This window comes from Nycticebus coucang, chromosome 20 (genome assembly GCF_027406575.1).
Source record: "Nycticebus coucang isolate mNycCou1 chromosome 20, mNycCou1.pri, whole genome shotgun sequence".
Lineage (NCBI taxonomy): Eukaryota > Metazoa > Chordata > Mammalia > Primates > Lorisidae > Nycticebus > Nycticebus coucang.
The window spans coordinates 54,771,538-54,791,768 of record NC_069799.1 but is presented as its reverse complement, the minus strand read 5'-3'; positions in this window follow the sequence as shown (position 1 = coordinate 54,791,768).

Genomic DNA, 20,231 nt, shown 5'->3' with positions numbered 1-20,231 from the left:
TAGGATTATAGGGTGAGCCACTGAGCCTGGTCTTTGATATCCTTTTAGAAAGAAGAAAGCAAGGAAATGTTGTGTAAGATAATCCTGTTTCTCCAAGAGACTTGGGGTACAAGTGGGAGCCATCCTCTCTTAAAAGTAACCATCTTTTATTTGTTGGCTCAATATCTCTGCCCCCATTACTTTAGCAAGTCCCCAAAAGTGTCTGAAAAGCAAAGCCCTCTCACTTCCACGCTAAACTCATTCTGTTCTTCACTACACCTCTGGCCCTACATCACTGATGCTGGCTGCCAGCGATGCGCAGTTTTTCGGGGCTGGTTCAGCACAGCCAATGGTAGGGGCCACTGCGAAAATATGTGGGAGGCCGAGCAATCTCCCTTCTCAGTGATTGCTCTTGAGACGTCTCATCAAAGTACAGCTTTTCCTGTTGACCATCATACTCTGTGTTCCACATTGAAGTGTGAAGACTTTCTATTTTTGTGACATTTTTGTTACCTGGAACCAAAGCAGCACAACTTGTGAGCAGAAATCTCCCAGAGTTTCAGAGGACTAGAATTTTAGCTTGCATCTGAAACCCCTTTCTTTAGTGCTCAGGAAAGAGTCTGTAGGGCTGGGCAAACTGTAGTCCTCCTGCCTACGCCCTTTTCACTGTCCTCTGCCACTTTCCCACCCACCCACCCACACCCCATCTCTGCTCCCCCACTTCACACAGCATAGGACTCTTCCAAACTCCATTTGCAAATGACTCTTCTTCAAGCTAGTTCAGGAAAACAACACTTATTATGACATTCCCATAGTTGAAGCATCTATACCCAGACCTTGACATATATAACTTCCCATAATAGATATCATTTAGGACATGGCTTCACAGACAGTGTGCAAATGAATCATGGAATCCTGTTAAAATGAAGATTAGTCCATAGACATGAGTTGGGACCTGAGATGATTCATTTCTAACAAGTTGCCAGGCAGTACTCACCTTGCTGGTCCACGGACCACACTTTGAGTAGCAAGACTTAGAACACAACTGAGAACTCAGCTCTACCAGTAACTGGCCCATATGGGGGTAACACTTGAAGTCTATAGTAATTTGCAGCTGGGTTTTATTTTTTTTCCATCTTTACTATTCATTGTCAATTTTCTCATGGTTATATATGGTTAAATAATAAAGCAGTAATGCAGAATCAGAAATACAATACATGCTCAGAATTTCCTCTCATGAAAAATATCAAATGCAAATTTGGCATGACTAGCATTTCTAATGAGAGAAATTCATGCTGTAAGATATTTAATTAAAATTCTGGAGGGCAGGTGGTGATGGTGATTGTGGTGGTTGCAGAAAAAACTTACAGCATAGTGCTCTCATGATTTTTATCATTCTTTTTCATTTTGGTACCAACACCGCCCTACTTTGTAAGTAAGATGGGACAATATGTGTATAGTGATACTTTAGTGGCATATGGAAATGTCAGGATGAGATCAATAATTGATATGATTCTAATTTTAATGCTACAATAACAGCAGTCATGCAGTGTAAATCTTACAATATATTACAATTTAATGTGCATTATAGAATTAGCCCCTGTAACAACCCTGTGGGAGTACAGATAATCAACGGTATTTCATTTCTTTTCTTTTTCTTTTTTCCTTTTATTAAGTCATGTAGACATAGATCATGAATCAAAACCACTTTGGGAATTGACAGTATTCCTAACTAAATTTTAGAAAAGGAAACTGAGGCTTAGGGAGGTTATTTAATTTGCCTGAAGTTGCAAGGCTAGTACCTGGCAAAGGCCAAATTTGAGGATGGATCATTTAAGAGTACATTTTCCCCTTTACCAGAATGATTTAGAGCCTGTTGTTTTCTGATAATTTATTTAAACAGTCTTCTCTTATTTGGTGGTTAAATGTTACACATACATGGCCATGTACACACAACTCGTGCATTTATATTACCGTATTCTGCATTCCCCTCTATTTTTGGCTGAACTTCTCTTTCCTTTATTCTTTCTTCTTCCTTGAAAACACCCTGATTTTCTGTCTCCACACACGTTTCTCATGTTAACAACATGATATTCTTATTTTCTTCTATTACATAAAATAGACATACTGTGTATATGAATGGAAATACTAAGCAGATGACATTCATCTGCATTTCACTCTTCTTTATCACCTTTCTACTTCCTCTTTTTATAGTTTTTGTTGTTGTTGAGACAAAGTCTTGCTCTGTCCCCCAGGGTAGAGTGCAATGGTTGATCACAGCAACCTCAAATTCTTGGGTTCAAGCAGTCCTCCTGCCTCAACCTCCTAAGAAGCTGGGGGTACAGGTGCCCTCCATGACACCCAACTAAATTTTTTTTTTTTTTAATTTTTACTGGAGATAGGGTCTTTCTTTTTCTCAGGCTGGTTGTTAACTCTGGAGCTCAAGCAATTCACCCACCACAGCCTGTTAAAGTGCCAGGATTACAGGTGTTAGCCACCGTGCCAGGCCTGCTTTTATATTAAATAATTTTTGACTATTTTAGATACTTCATCTGTGTGGACTATATAGTATTTATACTTTTGCGACTGGCTTATATCACTTAGCATAATGTGTTCCAAAGTTCATCCATGTTGTAGTTGTAGCCTGTGACAGAATTTCCTTCTATTTAATGCTGAATAATATGCTAACGTGTGTGTGTGTGTGTTTACCACGTATTTTTTATCCACTCATTTATCAATGGACATTTGGGTTGCTTCCACCTTTTGGTTATTGTCAATAATGCTCCAGTAAAGATGGATGTGCAAATATCTGTTCGAGATCTGACATTGAATTCTTTTGAATTTATGCCCAGAAGTGGGATTGTTGGATTCTATGCTAATTATATTTTCAATTTTTTGAAGAACCTCCGTATGTTTTTCTGAATGGAGGCACCGTTTTCATTCCCACTAGTAGTACACAAGGGTTCAAGCGTCTCCCCTTCCTCCTCAATGCTTACTCTTTTCTTTTCTTTTGATAGTGTGCAACCTGATGGGTGTGAGGCAATATTTCATTGTGGTTTTGATTTGCATTCACTAACGATCAGCGATTTTGACCTTCTTTCACGTGCTTACTGGTCATTTATGTGGATTCTTTGGATAAATGTTGAAGATCTTTGCCCATTGGGTTACTGCTGCCATTTTTGAAAGGACATTTTCAGTGGATTAGAATTCTGGGTTAACATTTTTCTTTTAGTACTTTGAAGAAGTTATTTTATTGTTTCATGGCCCTTAATATTTTGAAGGTAGACTTTTTTGTTGTTGCTCCCACCCCCCTTTTCCCTGCAGTGCTCATTTTGCTCTGGTTGATTTCTCTTTCTTCTTGATTATCTGGATGACTACAATGTACCTAGATATTTGGCTGGTTTTTGCATCATCCTGTTTAGCCTCTGCTGAATTTTTTTGTTTGTTTTTTTCATCTCTAGGTTGTAACTTTAAATTTAGGAAAATCATTATTTCTTTAAAACATTTTTCTTAAGGCTCTGATTTAAACTATGTTGGATTACTTAATATTGTCCCACCTATTTATAACTGAAGATGTGTTCTTATCTTCCTTTCGGTCTTTTTTCTGTCTTTGTTTTTTAGGCTAGAAATTTCTATTTCTCTCTCTTCATTTATTGTGCTTTTCTTTTGGAATTTCAAGTTCACTGTTAAGCCTAGCCAGTAAAATTCTGATTTTAGACATTGTAATTTTCAGTTGTATAATTTCCATTTACTTCACATTATAGTTTTCACATTTCTGTTAATAGTTTACACCTGTTCATTTGGTAATATTTTTCTTTACATTTTTGAACATGGTTTTAAATAGATATTCTGAAGTCTATGCTAACTCCTGCACATAGGTAATATAGGGATTGGTTTTATTGACTATTTATCTATTGGAAACTTTTTAGTTCTGCTTTTTTTAATGTCAAATAATTTTTGTTGTGTAATTGACACTGTAGTTGATATATCGTAGTGGCTCTGGATTTTATCTTTCGGTGAAGAATTTTAACATGTTGGCGTTTGCTCTAGCAGAGTTAACTTATCTAAACTGCAACTCCCCTGTCGTTCCTTTGGCAAGCAAGCCGTTGACATTTCCTCTCAGCTCCTTTAGCCTCTAACTATTTCTTCACCTGGTCCCTGTGTGTCTGTGGTTCAGGGGTTAGCCAAGGATTTGTGTAGAGTTTATAAACACATTTAGTTCTTCCTGTTCATGGCTCTTTTCACTGGGATTTTTTTTTCTCTCAAACCTAAAATCCATCCTCTGCATTCCTAATACTCTCAGTTGCTCAGACTGGGAAGTACCGTCACAGAAAAAAACACAATAACATAAATAAAATAAATTTTGTAGAAGCATTTCCCCTTAAGTTCTATGAGCTTTGTTTACTCTCTAGAGCCTCAAAGTGATTATTTTCTTCATATTTTATCTAGAGTTTGTAATCATTATCTTTGGGAGAGTCAGCTACTCTATTACAGGCATGCCTCAAAGATATTGTGGGCTCTGTTTCAGATTGTCACAAGAAGGTAAATATTGCAAAAAATTAGTCAAAAGAATGTTTTGTGCTTGGTGCTCATAGCACAGTGGTTATGGCACCAGCCATATACACTGAGGGTGGCAGGTTCGAACCCAACCTGGGCCAGCTAAATAACTGCAACAAAAAAATAGCCCGGCATTGTGGTGGGTGCCTGTAGTCCCAGCTACTTGGGCAGCTGAGACAAGAGAATCGCTTAAGCCCAAGAGTTTGAGGTTGATAATGCCACAGCACTCTACTGAGGGTGACATAGTGAGACTCTGTCTCTAAAGAAAAGAAAAAAAAAGAATTTTTTGGTTTTAGTACGTATCGAAGTAATGTTTATGCTATACTGTAGTCTATAATGTACAATAGCATTATTTCTAAAAATAATGTATATACCTTCAGTAAAAATCCCTTATTGCTAAAAAATGCTAACAATCATGTGACCCTTAGCTAGTCTTAATATTTTGCCAATGGAGGGTTTTCCTTCAATGTTGATGGCTGCTGACTGATCAGGGTGCTGGTTGCTGAAGACCATTTCTTAAAGCAAAAATGAAGTTTCATGCATCCATTGGCTCTGTTTTAGAAGAGCCGTGTAATGCTGTTGGAGAGTATTTTACCCAGAGTAAAATGGAGTCAATCCTCTCATATCTTAATTTATCAACCACATTTATGTAATATTCTAAATCCTTTGATGTCCTTTCAACAACATTCACACTATCTTTACAACAGGAGTAGATCTTGTCTCAATAAATGACTTCTTTATCCATTAGAATCAGCTCCTCATGTGTTCAAGTTTGATCATGAGAATGCACAGTTCAGTCCCATATTCAGCTCTACATGTAATTCTAGTTCTTTTGCTATTTGTACCACATCTGCTGTTACTCTCTCCACTGAAGTTTGACCCCCTCAAAGTCAATCGTGAGAGTTGGAATCACCTTTTCCCAAACTCCTATTAATGCTGATATTCATTCTCAAATGAATCACAAATGTTCTTTACCGCACCTAAAATGGTGAATGCTTTGCAGAAGGTTTTTAACTTACTTTGTCGGAACCATCCTTTGCCCATCAGAGGAATCACTGTCTATGGCAGCAATAACTTTGGGAAATATATTTCTTAAATAATGGGACTTGAAAGTCATAATTACTCTCGATCCATGGGCTGCACTCTGGATGTTGTGTTAGCAGGCATACAAACAACATTAATCTCCTCATGTATCTCTGTCAGAGCTCTTGTGTGCCTAGACGTATTGTCAATAAGTAATCTTTTGAAAGAAATCTGTTGTGTTTCATGTATTCTTTCATTAGACTTTGTTTGAAGCAAGACTGTGACTTCTCTTTAGCTATGGCAGTTCTAGATGGCACCTTCTTCTAATGAAAGGCTGAAAATGTGTTGTGTAGTGTAGCCACCTTCATCATTGATCTTCACTAGATCTTTTGGACAGCTTGTTATAGGTTCTCTATCAGCACTTCCTGCTTCACCTTGAACTTTTGTGTTAGGAAGACAGCTACTCTTCTTCAACCTCATGAACAAACCTATCGCTTCAGCTTCCTCCCCTCTCTTAGCTTTCATAGAATTGGTTAGAGAGTCTTCATAGAATTGATCTGAATTAGACTTTACCTAAAGGGAAAGTTGTGGCTGGTTTCCATCCAGACCACTCAAACTTTCTCCATATCAGCAATCAAGCTGTTTTACTTCCTCAAAGAATGTTCTCTTCATGCTCATAATTTGGTTGGCACAACAGGCCTAGCTAATTGACTTTTCGGCTTTCAACATGCCTTCCTCACTAATTTTAATCATTTCTGTCTTTTGGTTTAAAGGCAGAGATGTGTGTGACTGTTCCTGTCATATGAATGCTTAGAGACAGTTGCAAGATTATCAGTTATCAATGTTTTTTCTTTTCTTTTAGACAGAGTCTTACTCTGTTGTCCTGACTAGAGTGTGTGCACATCACAGCTCACAGCAACCGCAAACTCTTGGCCTCAAGGGATCCTCTTACCTCAGCTTCCCAAGTAGCTGGGACTACATGTGTCCACCACAATACCTGGCTATTTTTAGAGATGGGGTCTCACTCTAGCTCAGGCTGGTCTCCAACTCTGGGGCTCAAGCAATCTTCCTACCTCATCTCCCCAGAGTGCTAGGATTATAGGCATAATATTGTAGTGTCTCAGGAAAAAAGCTTGAGGAGAGGAAGAAAGATGGAGGCAACAGCTGGTTGGCGGAAACGTTTATAGAGTAAGTCACTGCCTTATACGAGCACAATTTGCAATGACCCAAAACAATTATAATACTGACATCAAAGTTCAATAATCATACATCACCATAACAGATCTATTCATTATGAAAATATTTGAAATATTGTAAGAATTACCAACATTTTATAGAGACATGAAGTGAGACCCTGCTATTGGAAATAAATGGTGATGTTAGACATGCTTGACACAGGATTGCAACAAACGTTCAATTTGTAAAAAATGCAGGACTTGCACAGTGCAATAAGGTACATCGCCATACAACCAAGTATGCCTGTGCTGAAAGAGAAATGTGTCCAGACTTTTCAGATGCTAAAACAGCCACAAAGTATGGAATTTGTATTCACGATCTCTTAGGAAGGAATGTTGAAATGCGTTTTTGAAGTCATAGATTTAAAAAATAAATAAATAATTGATGGAACAATAAATGTTTTCTTTTTGTATCCCACCCAGTTCACACTGTGAATTAAACAATTACAGATATCCTAGCCTGGGGCCAAAAGCAATTTTCTACTGAGCATGCAGTTGTTCAACAAAGGCTGGTCAGCTAATTCATGGCAATGCTGGCCCTTATGATTAGTATTTTGTTTATCAATGACTGTATTTATATGTAAACTTGAAAGTTTATTGATCAATAAAAGCTCCTATAAAAGAAGTGTCAAGAACATTGTATACTGGGGCAACTCAGGATTCTGTGAGTGTAGATATACTTTTTTTTTTATATTTATTTATTTTTATTAAACCATAGCTGTGTACATTAGTATGATCGTGGGGCACCATACACTTGGTTCATAGATCATTTGACACATTTTCATCACATTAGTTAACATAGCTTTTGTAGCATTTTCTTAGTTATTTTGCTAAGACCTTTACATTCCACATTTACTAGGATTCACATATACCCTTGTAAGATGCACCGCAGGTGTCATCCCATTAATCCCCCTCCCTCCCCTCCCTTTCCCCTTTCTCCCTATTCTTAGGTTGTAACTGGGTTATAGCTTTCATGTGAAGGTCCTACATTAGTTTCATAATAAGGGTGAGTACATTGGGTACTTTTTCTTCCATTCTTGAGACACTTTACTAAGAAAAATATGTTCCAGCTCCATCCATGTAAACATGAAAGAGGTAAAGTCTCCATCTTTCTTTAAGGCTGCATAATATTCCATGGTGTACATATACCACAATTTATTAATCCATTCGTGGATCGATGGGCACTTGGGCTTTTTCCATGACTTAGCAATTAGAAATAGGGCTGCAATAAATATTCTGATACAAATACCTTTGTTATGGTGTGATTTTTGGTCTTCTGGGTATATGCCCAGTAGGGGGATTACAGGATTGAATGGCAGATCTATTTTTAGATCTCTAAGTGTTCTCCATATCTCTTTCCAAAAGGAATGTATTAATTTGCATTCCCACCAGCAGTGCAAAAGTGTTCCCTTTTCTCTACATCCACGCCAACATCTCTGGTCTTGGGATACATTTTTAAAAAAATCCTTGTATTTTACAGAAACTGGCCATGAAGTAGGTCAAAGTCATTCCAAAGATCTACTTAAAATGACCAGGTATTTCTCCTCTTGTGTCACTGAAGCCATTTAAAATTTGGCAACAATGGAAAACTGGGGAGTTCAAGGCGACATTTTGTTCTCTTTTAAATAACATATTTTTCTTCTTTGTCTATTTTGCCAAAAAGGCTGTAATTTTGTGAAATGAGTTTTATAGTATTGGTTTAAAAGATAGGTTAGCCAAAGTTACGTCATTATTTATTATCTTTTTTCCTTAATTGAAAATATGCCTTGTATAAATATGGAAAAGAAGTGAGAATAGCAAATGCTAGTGTTTTAGGCGTGTCTGGTTCTGACTTTGTGTGGGGAATGATGATAGTCGATTATTATTATTTTAAATAAGAATATTGTATCCTTTTTTCTTAAGCTATCTAAAGTAACTACTTTTACATATAAAAATAGGTTAGAATTCAGTGGTTCTCAACCTTCCTAATGCCATGATCCTTTAATACAGTTCCTCGTGTTGTGGTGACCCCCAGTCATAAAATTATTTTTGTTGCTACTTCATAACTATAATTTTGCTACTGTTATGAATCATAATGTCAATATCTGATATACGGAATGTATTTAGGCGACTCCTGTGAAAGGGTCGTTCAACAGATTGAGAACCACTGGGTTAGATTATACTGTGACTACCTTGAGATACAGCTCCATTAAAGTTGGCACCTGTGGCTCAAAGGAGTAGGGCGCTGGCCCCATATACTGGGGGTGCTGGGTTCAAACCGGGCCCCTGCCAAAAACTAAAAAAAATATATATAAATAAAAGTCCTTTGTATACACCCGTCTAGCACGGGTAGTTGGCACTCAGTAAATAGACAAAGATGTAACTGTTTTCCAAATACTGTTTTTACTAAAAAATATTTTTTCAAGAAATACTTTAGATCATTAGGTTTTCATGGCTTCTGTCACTTTCTACTTTGCTTTGATGGTCTGTAGTTTTAATAAAAATACTTCATTGTTATGTGAATCTCTCTAAAGTATAATAATTTCTTAGGTAAGTAAAAACTCTCTTCTTCATGTAAAGTATTCATTTGGGGAAACAAACTAAGACCCCTTACTTCTGAAATGAGTGTTATATTTTTAAAATTGAAAGTTCAAACATAGCTAGGGAGTCCATTGCTGACGGGGAAAATGATTAGACTCTGAGATTCTTAAGCTGATGAGGGTATTGTTCTGGCTGCCTTTATATTTGAAATTCCTAGCACGTAGTAGGAAAATCAATAATTATTTAAATCAGTAAAGGGTGATGCTAGGGTTATTAAAAATATGTTAAGATAATAAATGTGATTCTAATCTTTCTTAGCTAATCAACTGCCAATCAGAAAAATTCATGGAATAACAGCAACCTATTCAGTGTTTCTCATACTCCATCGGAGTTTTCAAATATGGTATTAACTTTCAGTGACCTACCTAATTATATTGACATTTGCCCCCTACTTCCATAGTGGGATTTTATTACATGTACATATATATATTTTCCCTGCGTTTACATGTGGTGTTTTGTTTACTGATCCTGACAGCTACTAAACAACTTGTTGAGGACCTGAGTGTTCTGCACTTTCTCTGATTGATGAGGATTTTGTCTGAAGGGCTGCTCATCTCTAAGTGGCTATACACCCAAGACTTACTTTATTTTATTTATTTATTTATTTTTGTCCTTCCCTGGATTTTATTTTTTATTTTTATTTTTTTATTATTAAATCATAGCTGTGTACATTAATGTGATCATGGGGCCCCATTCACTGCTTTTATAAACAGTTTGACACCTTTTCATCACACTGGTTAACATAGCCTTCCTGGCATTTTCTTAGTTATTACGTTAAGACATTTATATTCTACATCGACTAAGTTTCACATGTACCCTTGTAAGATGCACCATAGGTGTAATCCCACCAATCACCCTCCCTCTGCCCATCATCCCCTTCCCTCCCCTCCTTTTCCCCCTTCCCCATATTCTTAGGTTATAACTCGGTTATAGCTTTCATATGAAAGCCATAAATTAGTTTCATAGTAGAGCTGAGTACATTGGATACTTTTTCTTCCATTCTTAAGTACTTTGCTAAGAAGAATATGTTCCAGCTCCATCCATGTAAACATGAAAGAGGTAAAGTCTCCATCTTTCTTTAAGGCTGCATAATATTCCATGGTGTACATATACCACAATTTATTGATCCATTAATGATTCAATGGGCACTTGGGCTTCTTCCATGACTTAGCAATTATGAATTGGGCTGAAATAAACATTCTGTTGTAATGTGATTTTTGGCCTTCTGGATATATACCTAGTAGAGGAATTGTAGGATCAAATGGCTGGTCTATTTTTAGATCTCTATGTTCTCCAAACATCTTTCCAAAAGGAATGCATTAGTTTGCATTCCCACCAGCAGGGTAGAAGTGTTCCCTTTTCTCCACATCCACGCCAACATCTCTGGTCTTGAGATTTTGTGATATGGGCTAATCTTACTGGAGTTAGATAGTATCTCAAGGTAGTTTTGATTTGCATTTCTCTGATGATTAAAGATGATAAGCATTTTTTCATATGCCAAGACTTATTTTAGAAAAAGAGTTACCTTGCCTATGCCCATTGTCTCCCTTCACTTAGTAGGTGCTGAGACTGCAGGCCGTGTCACTTGTTTGGAATATAGCGTTTTGTACAATTGCCTTTTATTCTAGACTTGACTTATTTTTTTGACCTTGCATTTCTCTATTTGCATTCATGCCACTTCCATACAACAATGACAGTAGGAATAATCTATAATTGTAATGCAGTTGGTATTTTTCCTGCATTCTTTCACATGTACCAATTACCCAGCTAAATTGAAAACGAAATAGGCAGGCCTATTTCATATTAGTATTATCACTTGGTAGAGTCCAGTTAGAGGAAAGAGACTACTCTAGATATATTGAGTAGATGGCAGCTTAACATAGAGATCCTTTACAATAAGCTCATGGGGCTGGTGGAAGAGGGAATAGAATTAAGTATCACTCCCCCCTGCTGGGAACCATAAGGTCCACTCTCACAGCTAAGCCCCACAGGGAACTCCAAAGCTGCTGGGGCTTGACTCCCGTCCTTAGTTTGGATCCAGAGATAGATATTTTGTTGTAAGTTAATAAAAGTAAATTCTATTTAATATGAGTGACTGAGTATAAAATCTAGTTAATAAAAACACTTCCCTAAGTATTCCCTGATGTATTAACTGTGATGACAGACCCAGTAGATTTTGAATTGTGAGGGCAAAGGGACCCAGTTTTATTCAATGTTGTTTGTTGAGCTAAATTATGGAATTTATGTTTTGTGACTTCACAAAGGGTTTGTAAAGGAAGGAAAAGGCGAGGAACTATAATTTTAAGAACCTTGTCACTCAATGATTACAGAAAGTGGATTAATATTTATAGTCCTTATCTGCTTTGAAAAATTTTGAGTAGAAATTAGAAGTGTCGTTGGGAGTAAAAGGTGTTTGCTAGCCCATAGTTAAAAGTATGATATTATAGTAGATATGTTAGATAAGATTTGTACTTATGCTTTTATCAAGTGTTTAAATGGAGAAACACAATCATCGATAAAACTATTAGTTTCAGAGATTTTATTGGCATTCATCGAAAGAAAATTTAAAAATACTTAAAACTTGTATAAAATGAATGATTTCAACTTTACAGAAAAAAATAGAGAGGATAATATGGTGACTGTCCACGTGCCTATCGCCCAACTTTAGGATCTGAAAAAGATTTTAAATGTAAGAACCCAGCAAACTAAATGGCTTAAAAAGTGAACAATTACCTGATATTTTAAATATAATCTTCATAAATTTGACTTTATTCTCTAAAGTTACTTCTATCTTCATGACTTAAAAGTCCTATTTCTAAATGGGATATAGTAGAATGGGGCACATTATTTTAACATTTTTTGAGGTGCATTAAATATTATTAGTTCAGTCTCGGGCTCTCAGTTTAAAAGTAGCTTTTAATTCCACTTTTAGAAAATTATGCTGCTATATTCTTACAGTTTATAGTTAATGGCACATGAAAAACTTCATAAAAATGAGTAGGCAAAACTCAAAACATGTGAGTCCTTCTGCACATAATATTTATACAAAAATATCAAGTATGTTTTTGAGCATGTGAGAATATGAAGCATGTTAATGTTTCACAGAATAGTTGGCATAAAATTATGAATCTATTATTTAAATGAGGTAAAGGATTACATGGTTCTCTATGCAGAAAATGCATCTTGTTTCTCTTACTTTATCATCTCATTTAGTTTTAGATGAAGGATGTCAGCTCGTATAATGAGGAAACCCGTTCTCATTTTCACCAAGACTGCCCAAATTTAATACATGTGCTTCAAGCTTCAGTATCCTTCTAAGTAATAAGCTGTTATGTGTCTCCCTTCTTTGTTTGTCAAATGTGAGCCAAGGGCATTGTGAGACTTAAACTTCTGCTCTGTTCTACTGCCTGTAACAATAGTAATCAAAAATGGCTGTGATTTACTGTGCTATTAAAAGTTAGAATTTTCTACTAATTCTAATATGCTTCTTAAAGATTTTTCAAGGTCATTGGAATTTTTAGAAATAATACCCAAAGACACTTTCGTAGAATATTTTTAACAAATTGGCAAATTTGTTATATACAAAATGTAAGTAGTATAACAAAGTATATACCTACATCTACGCCTATAAATGTAGTGTTTTTTTTCCCAATAAAATCACTTGAATAGAGTCATTCAATATCTACTAATCTTTGTTGGTTACTCCGCATCTATATAGAATTTGCTCATGCAAAAAAGGATTACTTAAGATTAATATAGGATTATATTTTATTCATCTCTTCCCCCAAAGGCCTGGACACACACAGATCACTTGAGCTGTCTTAATAGCTAGCCCTATACACTCTTTCTTTTTATAGGCATATTCTAGTGAAACAGGAAAAAAAAGGGATAGCCTTATTTGACTTCTTTTAATGGCAGTAAAACACAGCAGGAGGACTTCAAATGGTTTTGAAGAAAAGTGGAATGGTAATTTAATACCATGTTATGATAAAGATTTAAAACTTATTTATCAGAAAGAAGGGCATAATTTGATTCTTCCTGTTTAATAAAATAAGGCCACCATTTCTCTGGAAATGCACACAGGAAGCAAAGTCGCTGCAAGGGAGAATTACTTCATGATCCAATCAATCAAATAGGGTTTTTTTCTTGTCCCCTATAGTACTAGGCACTCAGAAATGCAAAATAACATAAATAATTTGTGAGGATGAGGAATTATATTCAATTAAAAAATAGTGCATACTTATGGGGATATAATTAGGAGGCATGTTGTTTACTTAGAAAATAAAATACTCAGGTTAGGTAGCAGGTTCCAGAAGGGACCAGTGAAAGAAAACACAGAGGTGGAGATGAGTGTTAGGCTTGTCCTAGAAACTATGGAAAAGGGACGAATGACACCCTTTACTTTTAGCCTGGAAAGTTCAACCCCGGAGATAAAGGTTGAGTAATGAGCAGGATTTGATTCCCTTGCTGGTAAGACAGACAGGTTGTCCTCTGGGAAACTAATTGTGTAAAATTATCAAAACCTTGGGACTGATAAGGGGAGAGAAGCTGCTGAAATAGCAAGGAGATGGATGACATTTGTAAAAGACACATTTATGTAATGAGAAAACATTCAAATATTTACAGGATTCCCTTTTAATTGACTAATCAGTCTATATGCTATCGTAAACTTAGGAGGGAAATGTAAAAAGATAGCTTAAAACTTGCAAAGATAGATATTTCCTGCTTTTTTTTATGTTACTATTTCTCTATTATTTTATTTTTTTTTAATTGAATCATTGGTTCATTAGCAAGAAATGAGGAAAATCAGCAGCTTTTTTTCATTCTCTGCTGGAGGTTAGTGGATAAAGATTACTCCTTATTTGTAGTGATGTAATTATTTCCCCATTTTATGGCTCTTTCTTCTGTCTCAGGTCAGGCTCTCTTACATGTAAACCAGGGGTGCTTCTATCTAACTGAGCCCAGTTCTTTGATTTCCTGTGACAGGTCTTTATTTTACAAAGATTTTTCATGTGATGGATTTTGCTTAACTAGTCCTTTATCTTTTCTTCTTCTCAACCACGTGCGATGCAAAAGAATAGAAAGCTAAAAGTGAATGATCTCAAGGGGAAGGTTGGGTAGGTGGGGGTAAATTATTTTTCATCAAAAGGAAGCCTCATGCTTGAAGCCCCAGATTAATATTCACCTGTTAAATAGCTGAATATATTTTGGGCAAGTCACCTGATCTCTGTAGGAACTGTTGTCTTCATTTGGGAAGCTGGGATGTTAATGACTTTTAAAGTTCCCTTACATTCCAATCACTGTATCAGGACATAATATGTCCTATTTAAAGGATATACTAGTTTTTGATCAATCTTTGGATGTAAATGAATTACTGACACTTGACATAGGGCTCTGTGAGTGGCCAGTATTCATCGTATAATCAATGAATGAAATTTTTCTGGCATTATTGGCTCTAGATAGAAAGTCCTATGATATATGTAGCTGTCTTTAAATATTAATAGTACCCCGTCTCTGCCTGATATATTTTCTTTTTTTTTTTTTAGAATGATCAATGAATTCTTTATTTTTTTGTCTTTTTAGATTGCCTGATATATTTTCATAATTAGCCCTACTTGATTTTCTTCCTCAAACTATCAATACTTCATTGTATTACTGATGCCAAGAAATTTTATTAAAAATGTGAAGAGAAAAGAAAAATCTTATTTTGAATATATTAATTTGAGAGTACATCTAATAAGTAAAACTAATAGTCGCTAAAAGGATTTCATCACTCTCAAATTTCTCATTCAGCTCTAACCAAGAAAGCTAAAATATAAACTTAACAGGGATTGTTCCAGGGAATTATAAGTTAGTAAAAATAGGATGATTTTTTTTTTTTGCAGTTTTTGGCCGGGCCTGGGTTTGAACCTGCCACCTCTGGCATATGGAGCCAGTGCCCCACTCCTTTGAGCCACAGGCACCACCCCAAATAGGAAATTTTAGTAGAAACCATTTTGCAAACTTTACTGTGGGATTGTTGTAATTGGAGATGCCAAATTGAAAATGTGGCCAAATATTCAATGGTAGATATTTTGACAACCTTCATAAATGCAAATATCCAGGTACTTTGTAATCTGAACTGTTTTGAAAATTAAATCTCTTTGTCATGTGTTCCTTTTCTTATTTATTCCTTTTTACAGTGTTGATGACAGAAATCTAATTTAAAAGTCTTATACTTTAAGTTTACTTAAACGCATATGTTAGTGTTGAACAATGTGGCACCAAATTGTATTGGGAGTAATCAAGTGGCTTCACATTTTCATGAATTAAGAATGGCGAGAATCGGAGCATGATGGTGAAGTAGAATGCCGTAGCCACATGCTGGTAGTATCTTACGATGTGTGAAAGACTTTAATTATTTAGTTAAAATAATCATAAATGTTACTCCAAGTGTAAAGTACACCCTCCTTAGGTAGTCTCACTAATACATCTTGTAGGAAATTATTTTTACAAAAAGATTTTAGAAAGAAGGCAGAGTTTTATGGACAAAGATTTTTGCCACATCATTGTTTCAAGATAAAGAGATATCATGTATATAGGGATATATAAATAATATATAAGTAAATATTCAACAATGGGAGAGAGAATAATTACATTCAAAAAATAAAACCTATGAAAACTGGCTTTTGTGCAATTTGTACTTCTATGATGAATCAGATTAGTTGTGATGATGGGAAGAGCAGAACAGAGGAATAGCTATGTGGCATGACTCACAGCTAGAATGAAAGATTGGAAGTAGAAGACATTTGCAGTGCTTGGATCTGGGGGATGCTATTAAAAGTGATTTTAATGTCATCTCTTACAACTTACATAGTTTTCATAGTGATGATATTAACTTGATTTACTCCGTTTGGATTTTAATAATAATTTTAATTTTTTATAGCCTTGTTAAGTTTACAGAATAATTGTACAGAAAGTACAGAGTTCCTACGTGGCTCTTTGTCTCCTCTGCACAGTTTCCCCTCTTACCATTTTGCATTCGTGGGCATATTTGTTACAATTGATGAGCCACTACTGATACATTATTAATTAAAGTTCATAATTTACAGGAGGGCAAATGCCTTGTATTGTAGAATTATGTGGGCTTTGAGAAATGATGATGTCATGTACCTGCCACTGCAGTGTCAGAGTAGCTTCACCTCACCAAAACCTCCTGTGCTCCACTCCATCTTGCCCCCATTCCTGAACTCCTGGAAGGCATTTATCTTTTTTTGCTGTCTCTAAAGTTGGCTTATTTCAGATTATCATATAGTTGGAATTACACAGCTTGCAGCCTTTTCAAACTAGCTTCTTTCACATACCATTTGTAAGGTTTCTTCATGTCTTTCTGTGGTTTGATAGCTCATTTCCTTTTATTGCTGAAGGAAATTTCATTGTTATTACTGCATTGCAGCTTGTTTATCCATTCACATTGGTTTATTTCCAATTTTTGACAATCATGAATGAAGCTACTCTAAACATTCACGTTCAGGTTTTCGTGTGGAAATGAGTTGATAAATGATTTAAAGGTGTGGGATTGCTGGTTTGTTTTTAATTTTAATGAAGTACCATTGATCTATTTGTTCTTTCATTAACTATGCTTTTGTTATCCTGTCTAAAAAGTCCTTGGCAATCCCAAGGACACACTATATTCTCTCTCTCTGTTATTTTCTACAAGTTCTATAGTTTTGTGTTTTACATTTAGATCTACATTTGTTTTGAGTCAATTTATACGAAAGGTGTAAAGTCTGTGTCTAGATATGTTTTTGTGTATGTGGATGTCCAGTTGTCCCTGTACCAATTGTTGGAAAGATCGTCATTTCTCTATGGAATTGCCTTTGCTCCTTTGTCAAAGTTCAGTTGACTATATTTGCATGAGTCTGTTTTGGGCTGTATATTTCATTCCATTGATTTATTTGTCTTTTTTTTTTCTTTTTTAACCATACTGTCTTGGTTACTTTATAGTGAGTCAACATCAAGCAGTGCCAGTTCCCCGATTTTGTTCTCTCCTTCAATATTGTGTTTTCATTAAAGCTCTTAACACATTAGTCATTGTTCTTTAAATCCTCTGTCTGATCATTCCAAAACCTCTGCACTATGAATCTGTTCCTGATACTTGTTCTATGTCTTCAGACTGTGGTTTTTGCTTTTAATATTCCCTGTAATGTTTTGTTGATAGGTGGACATGACATACTGAATATAAAGAACCGAGGTAAATAGATCTTTAGTTTAAGCTTTTATAATTATCTAGAAAGCTTTTAGAGGCTGAAATTTTTTTTATATGTCTTTTATTGTCTCCTATTTTGTCTCTGGGTTTCCCTAGAAACTGCTTCTTAAATAGAGTGAAGGTTTAGCGATATAGAAAGAGTCCCTGCTTTCCGCGGATTCATTATCTTTTTCATAACCTGATTATGAGAAAGAAAGACATTAAAATCAAGTAAATTGTTAAATAGTAACAGACTATAACTTTTAAAGAAAAACTATTAAGTGCTTAGAAGCTGCATTATAGGTGAACTCCCCTCACAATCTGCACAGTGGTCACTTTTTTATTCTGGAATGAGCCAGGCTATTTGGTCTATTCTCAGGGCTCAGCTTAAAATTACTGCCTGAAAAAATTTTCATATTTAATTATTATAATAAATATAATTTATGCATATGTATATATAATATATAATTATTACTTATAATTATATTGCATACACGAGGTCAGAAAATTAGGTTCATGAACACATACTAGAAAAACTGCTATACCTCATTGCTGAATATCATTACTGTCACCTTCAAAGTACTCCCCGTTAGCCATCTGGTGACCACAGTGATATTCAGCAATGAGGTATATACTTTTTCTAGGATGAGTTTGCAAAGTTAATTGACAAACCTCAGACCTCAGAGAACATTAGTTCTAATGGCCATTCTGGAAAAAGAGTTCTAAAATTGCTTTGAAGGCTGGATGAGGCACTGTCATTGGTGCGTAGCTTCCCAGAGTACTTTGAAGGTGACTATAGTCATAGTCAGCATGAGGAATGTAGCAATTTTTCTAGGATATTTGTGACCATAATTGTCCAACCACATGTATGTATAATTTATAAAACATGTAAAAACATATGTAATTGAATACATTATTGCTATTCTTACTGCAAACAATTTGTTATATGTTACTTTAATTAAGAACAATAAAAATTGGCTTGGTGCATAAAGCTCAGCAGTTAGGGTGTCAGCCACATACATTGGAGCTGGTAGATCCAAATCCAGCCCGGGCCTGCTAAACAATGATAAGCACAACAAAAAAAAAAATAGCCGGGTATTGTGGCAGGCACCTGTAGTCCCAGCTACTTGGGAGGCTGAGGCAAGAGAATCGCTTAAGCCCAAGAGTTTGAGATTGCTGTGAGCTGTGATGCCACAGTACTCTATTGAGGATGACAAAGTGAGACTCTGTCTCAAATAATAATAATAATAATTTTTTTATTTTTAAAATGTTACTTTAAATTTTATTTTTATTTTTAAAATTTTTATTTTAAAATTTTTTTATTTTTATTTTCAATAGACAAATTTACCTTATTTCTTCTCCAGTGCTCTTTCTTTCTTAATGTCAATTAGAGTTTCTGACCTATATCATTTTCCTTCTCTTGAAAGAACTTCCTTTGCCATGTTTCGCAAGGCAGGTCTATTGGCAACACATTTCCTCAAATTTTATTGTCTGAGGAAGTCTTTATCTCTCCTTTACTTTTTTGTTTTTCTTTTTGCCTTCTCTGCTTCCCATCTCTCCTTTAACTTTGAAATAAGTTTTTTTCAGGGTATAAAATTCTAGTTTTTGTTTTTTTCCTCCAACATTTTAAATATTTCACTCCACTCTCTTCTTGCTTTCCTGGTTCTTGAGAAAGAATCAGATGCAACTTTTATCTTTACTCCTCTATAGATAAGCTGTTCCACACCCCCAGCCTGTATCTTTCAGAATTTATTTCTGAGACACTAAATACAGCTGAAGTAAAAATAGGGTTTCTTTCACATGAAACTAGATGTACCATGCAGTCACCTATAAATCATATTTTAAAGGTTTCAGTGAGAACCTACTTGCCTATCAAAATGTATTTTTCTTATTGGCCTATTGACATGCTGGCTTCTACCTTGCCTGATCTGATAATTCCATTAGTAGAGTCTGAAATGATACAGGTGATTGACATTTAAATGTTCTTAAATTAGGCTTATTTCACTGATTCATTCTTCTTGAAGTGAAAGGGAGAAGCTAGAACTTCCTCTGAAGGGATGAGTTTTAATTGTATTTGAATGAATAATCTCAGCCACTGAATCCTGAAACACTGGGGAGCTGGATTTCCTATAGTATTTAGAAAGGAGTTTGAGCCATTTTATTTACACACCAACCACCCAAAAAACAAAAAGGTGCTTACTGTGGACAAAGCAGTTCTATACTCTGTTCCTAGCACAGGAAAATCCCACTTGGAATTTTATCCAATGGACATAATTTAAAATAAAATAACATAAAACGCAGTAGTCTGACATCGCTTTTTGCAAATTTATTTTCATTAGACAAATTTTGCAAAGCTTAAAAAAGTTAGGGAAGTGGTTCTATAAATCATTAAAACAACGTATTTGAAGACAGTATATCAATGTGAAAACATAAAACTCTAAGCTATTGTAATAACTATTAAAACCATATAAATATTCAAAGGAAGGCAAAAAATGTATATAGTATTAGCTTATTTGAAATTAGGTTCTTAATTGCTGTGCTGTTGAAAAGTTATGCTGTTTGAAAAATGAAATGTACAATACATTGAGATATGACCTTTTTAAAGAGCTTGGTTTACAGTTTAATTGCAG